This window comes from Hyaena hyaena, unplaced genomic scaffold, assembly GCF_003009895.1.
Source record: "Hyaena hyaena isolate Hyena2069 unplaced genomic scaffold, ASM300989v1 scaffold_6, whole genome shotgun sequence".
NCBI classification, from domain to species: Eukaryota; Metazoa; Chordata; class Mammalia; order Carnivora; family Hyaenidae; genus Hyaena; species Hyaena hyaena.
In genome coordinates this window covers 4,843,487-4,849,227 of record NW_024080638.1, presented here as the reverse complement: position 1 = coordinate 4,849,227, position 5,741 = coordinate 4,843,487, and positions in this window count along the sequence as shown.

Genomic DNA, 5,741 nt, shown 5'->3' with positions numbered 1-5,741 from the left:
ATTACCCTGAGCCATTGCCAAGTGCCTTTCACATAATAGAGCTCCTTCCTGCTCTGTTCCTGAGACTAGCCCTTGGCCTAGGGCCCTAGCACGGTTTTGCTTCCTGGTAGTCACAGGATCATGGAAGGTTGTAAATTCCCATTTTAGCGCTGAAACTCCAAGCAAATATGGTTGTTTATTTTGAACAAAATTTTTTTGGCCTAGTAAAGAACTCACGTCTGAATGTTGCAGTTGCCCACCTGACATCTGGGAAGAGCTGTTGTTGCCATTTCCCATCAATATCACAGGCTGATCTTCAGTCAGTACAGGTAGGAATGGCCAGTGTCACCGGTTGTTGAATTGTTGGAATGTATAATGTTATAATATAACCGTTGAATTAATGGAATATATAATGGCTGGTGAGTAGCCTCCGCCTCCAGCCCCACCCCCAAAGCCCCCCTGATTGAGGCTGACCCATTCCCTCCCCTAGGACGTCCTGGATCCAAATCCAGCAGCTGAAGGTGTTAATACCTGGCAGAGTAGTCCTCATCCCCCCCCCCCCACCGAGCAGATGCGCAGGTGTTCTCCATTCTCACTGATCAGCCTCCAAGTCACTCAGAGTGTTAAATCTTTTGAATCACATTTCTGCATCATTCTGATGTTGAAGACGTGATACACCAGACCAACCCAAATCAATCCCATTGTTTAAAAACAGCTTCTAGCCAGTAGTTCTCAAACCTGAGCATGCGGCAGAATCACCTGGAAGGCTTGTTAAAACCTACGCATCTGGGCCCTACCCTCTGAGATTCTGATTCAGAAAATTCAGGGTGGGGTCTGAGAATTTGCATTCCTCACGGTTCTCAGGCCACAGCGAAGCTAATGCTCCTGGTCCTCACCGACAGCTCCCTGATAGAAACCTACCTCTAGAGCACTGCTTCTCAAAAGCAAGAATTTTGATTAAGAATCCCCCGGGGAACCTTATAACACAGATTCTTATTCAGGGGATCTGGGTTGGAGCCTGAAGCTTGGCATGTCTATCAAGCTCCAGGTGATGCTAGTGTCTACCTATGACCTTGAATAGCAAGGTCTTACAGCACTAGAGTGAATTCACCCTTCTCCACGTAAGGTACGTCCTACTTGTACATCATTTATCCTTTCTGTATACAGTTGCCTTTTCATCCTCCTTTGTGGACTTGTTATTTTTGTTGTTGTTGTTCCTGTAGTATTTCCTCCCCCCTAACAAATTCACAGGTGATGCTGATACAGTTAGCCTGTGGAGCATATTGAGTGGTGAGAGTATAGTAATGAGTCCATTGCCTGCCCCTCCCCCCCTCCGGCAAAGTACTTTAGAGAAGCCCCTCCCATCTTTCCCTAAGGATCTCCTACAGCTAAACCTTCACAAAGAGGTAGATCTTACCAGAGCATTTGGTAAGAGAGCACAAACTGACTTCTTTTTTTCCCTTAGGAGAAGACCCTATTTCTGTGGTTCTTAACGTTCTGATGTGCCTCTGTGCATTGTGAGGTGGATTACAAGTAACGCATAGGAATGGTTTATCTATTTTTTATTCTTAAAAAAATTCTTTTTTCACTTTGTCCTTTGCCGTTCCTTTCTCCATTTTCCTCTCAACTTTCTTTCCTCCTTTTCTCTACTTCTCTTCTGCCCACTCTGTTTTTTTCTTTCCCTCTCAATTTTTTCAAGGTTTAAAATCCCCAACCTACTCTCAGGATTCCACCCTGGATACACTAAAACACACAGACACACACACACACACACACACACACTTTCTCAAACAGAGACTCTCCCAATCGACACTGAAGCTTCTTGATTCCAACAATGAGGTCAGAAATGAGTCTAGGAAAATACATGTGAGTGCATGTCGGGGAAACAAAGAAGGCAGTCAAGTGCAAAAGGGAAGGCTTGATTGCTCTTTTCTAGAAAAGACTTGACCAGCAGCTTTTTTCCAGAACTTGAAATTTGCCCTGCCTACTAGCTAAGCGTTTTCTCTGCAAACAATAAAAGAAGATGGCCACTTGTATGAACCTGGCCATTTTCTGGGTTTTAATAGTGCTTAATTCTGGTTAAGAATAAACAGACTTCTGTGAGCTGTCAGCTTGTAGTTTTCCTGCCCTTGGGCTGGGCAGGCAGCTTAGCAAATTCTGTGGAAAAGTCTACACGTGCTGAAAGGCAGAATTAGCGGCCTAGCCTTCCTCAACTTCCAAGAAACCCAGGGTGGGGCAGGAGTTTGTCAGCATGGCAGCCTGAGAGTTACTTCTGTATTATTTTCTTTACAAATGCAGTGGAGAAAAGTTCAAGAGGAGCTCATTCTATGAGGAAAAGGAGGGTAGAAATTATAGGTTTTGTCTTGGTGCAGAGAAAAAAGGAATTCATACCCCAAGTTCAGTTCATCCATTGCTAAATGGCTTTCTAAGAGACCTGCATATTTTAGCTGACACCGTGTTCCTCCCTATGTGACAGGTGACCCAGACATGAATTCTAAATTAATTCTGGCAAGGATAAGTCATCTAAACTTGTTGTACCCCATCATCTCACCTGTAAAATGGACACAATCACCTTAACTAACTGGGTACTTAAAAGATAACCTAAATGAAAGTGATGCCCATACATCAATGCAGCAGTTCTTAACTAAGGGCTTGGAGGATGTTCAAAATGTGTCAACATTCATTCATCTCTCCTTCTTGGATGAAAAGTGGAGAAAAGGAGAAGAAATAACATGATCCTCAATATAGAGCCATGAAGAAAATTCCTGGCTGTGATGGTAGAAAAATCAAAATCAAGGGTCTCAAACTTCTCCAATGAGTTTGAGAAGCCAGGTAAGTAGTATAAATAAGTAAAACGCCCTAGAGGCAAAGAAAAAGGAATGAGACGGTGGACAAAGTATTAGAAATACTTCAAATTCCTATTGTAGTAGAAGTCAAATAGCTGCGCACTCACAACAGAAAGGCACCTTGCCGCTCTACCTTGAGCTCTTGAAGTGGGAAAAGATGGTGGGGATTGTGGTTAACAGGAAAGAGTATGCCCCCTCCAGAGGGAAGGCCACGACTCTCCACCTGACAGTTATCATGCAATACAAGACTAAAGGCTCAGTGCTGCCAGATCTCATGACTTTTGTCAAGATGAATAAGAGGCTCTGTTTATTCCTAAGACATTTAGTTAATAAATGTTGGGGCACCTGGGTGGCTCAGTTGGTTAGGCGTCCGACTTTGGCTCAGGTCATGATCTCGCAGTTTGTGGGTTCAAGCCCCGTATCGGGCTCTGTACTGACAGCCAACCCAGAGTCTGGAGCCTACTTCGGATTCTGTGTCTCCCTCTCTCTCTCTGACCCCCGCCCCCCATTCAGTACTGTGGTATGGCCAACATAGCATGCCATCGAAGCCTTGTGGACAGCTAGGCAACAACTATACCTTTGTTTTCCTTTTTTGACTTCTGCCCACTCGGAAGGAAGCACATTGAATTGCTACTTGCTTTTAATTTTCTAAGAGGTGAGAAAGCCCTTTCTGAAGTATCAACTTGGGAGTCCAGAATGGAATGCATATTTGTGCTGCTCGGGCTAGAAATTGTATCTACTTGACCAGACTTTTAAAATATCTATTCATTTTCACCATATCCCTGTGAAGTGAAACTTACCCCCTTTCACAGTTGAGGAAATAGCCATCATTTGCTCAAGATCTCAGAAGAGCAGCACTCCTATTTGAAACCAAGTAAATTTATCCAAGTTTAGCACCTGTCCTATACTATGAGATGGAAAAATAACGTTTGTCTGAGTCCACAGCTCCTGTTCCTTCCATGTTCCCCCTGAGTATTTCAGAACATTAATGAATATTTTGAGCCTGGACCTATTACAAGCCGGAAATTAAATTCCTTGATCGCAGAGTTAGATTTTGCTCTATTATTGCATTCCTTATGTGAGAAATTTTATTTTATTTTAATGTTTATTTATTTCTTTCGAGAGAAAGAGAGCACAGGGAGGGAGGGGCAGAGAGAGAGAGGAGAGACAGAACCCCAAGCAGGCTCTGTACTGTCAGCGCAGAGTCCTAGACGGGGCTCCATCTCATGAACCGTGAGATCATGACCTGAACCAAAATCGAGTCAGATGTTTACCGACTGCACCACCCAGGTGCCCCTTATGTGAGAAATTCTAAAACACCACTGACGATGTGAATCATTCTTGCAGTTTGACCCAAGTGGAGAAATTTCCATAATATTGCATTTGAATATTTTCCGGGTAAGTGTCAGAAATCCCAACTAATCCAATTTAAACTATAAAGGAATTTATTGTCTATGGAAATGTAAATTCCAGAATTAGCTTGAGCTTCAGGCCACACTCAATCCAGTGGATCAATATATCACCCAGGCTTCTTCTGTGTCTCCTCACATCATTGTGGAATATCGGCCTCAAACACAGACTGGGTTCCTGTGTGTTTTATAAGAACTGTCAGCCAGCGTCTTGTTTATATCCAAATGAGGAAAAGGAAGTTTTAGTAACTGTGTCACAAGTGCTAGAAATGGCATTCTCTTGCTTTCTTGTTCTCTCTTCATTAACCTTTGACCTAAAGATAGGGTTGTTGGTTGGATTAAGATAATTAGGGTCTAACCGTAGATTTAGGGTTAGATTAATCCCGCACAAACTGCATAGTTGCTGTAAAATGGAGGACAGATAAATTTGCCCAAAGGAAAATCAGTGTAATTTTAGTGGAAAGTAGAGGAAATGGGTACTGGGAGGTGACTGTCAATTATCTGCTACAAAGGCTATTCAGGAACAAACTTTGTACTTCATCAAAAAGGAAAAGGAAAGGACAGAAAACTCATTCCTGAGAGACCAGACTGGATGTCTGGAAAAAACAGAAAAGAGCATTTTGCTGTTTTTGTGTTGTTATAGAATTCTGCAACTTCTTTAATTTTTATTATTGCTCTGAAGAAGATTTGGGGAACATCTGTCATGGCCACTTTTGGTTTTTTTTTCTGACGTTAAATTTTGGAAAATAAGAAATCACCATCTGCAGGTTAAGCAAAAGGCTGTTTTTGTAAGATCCACCAGTTAAGAATGGTTTTTGCATTTTTAAAAGATTATAGGGGTGCCTGTGTGGTTCAGTCAGTTACATGTCCACCTCTTGATCTCAGCTCAAGTCCTGATCTCAGAGTCATGAGTCCAAACCCCATGTTGAAATCCACATTGGGCATGTAGCCTACTTAAAAATAATAATATTATTATAAATAATAATAATGTTATTAGAAAAACAAAGAATATGCAACAAAGACCACATGCACGTGGTCCATAAGGCCCAAATTATGATTCTCCAGAGAAAATGTTTATGAACCTGTGATCCAGTCCATAAAAGTGAAATTTCATTACCTCCTCAAGTTAGAGCAAAATAACAAAGTTTAAGAAATTTATGACTCATAAAACCTAATATATAGGAAACTTATAGGATTAAGGCTTTAGTATTTTTTTCAATTGCAAGATAATCCCTTCAAATCCTACATGAAAGACACTTAATCTACTTAATATTAGCTTGCTTAGTTCTCATTTGGTGGTTGCAAGGGGTGGAGAAGAAGAGAGGGGTCATGGAAATAGATGATAGGAGATCAAAGTAGACACATTATTGAGTCTACCTGCAACCAGTTGGCTGGTGCTTGGCTGACCATAGGTTGACATAAAAGTGAAATCAGCTTCAAGTCTGCCAAAGTTCTAGATTCTGAAACAGTCACATTTAATGATGTCATAGAGAAGTACTCTTCTATT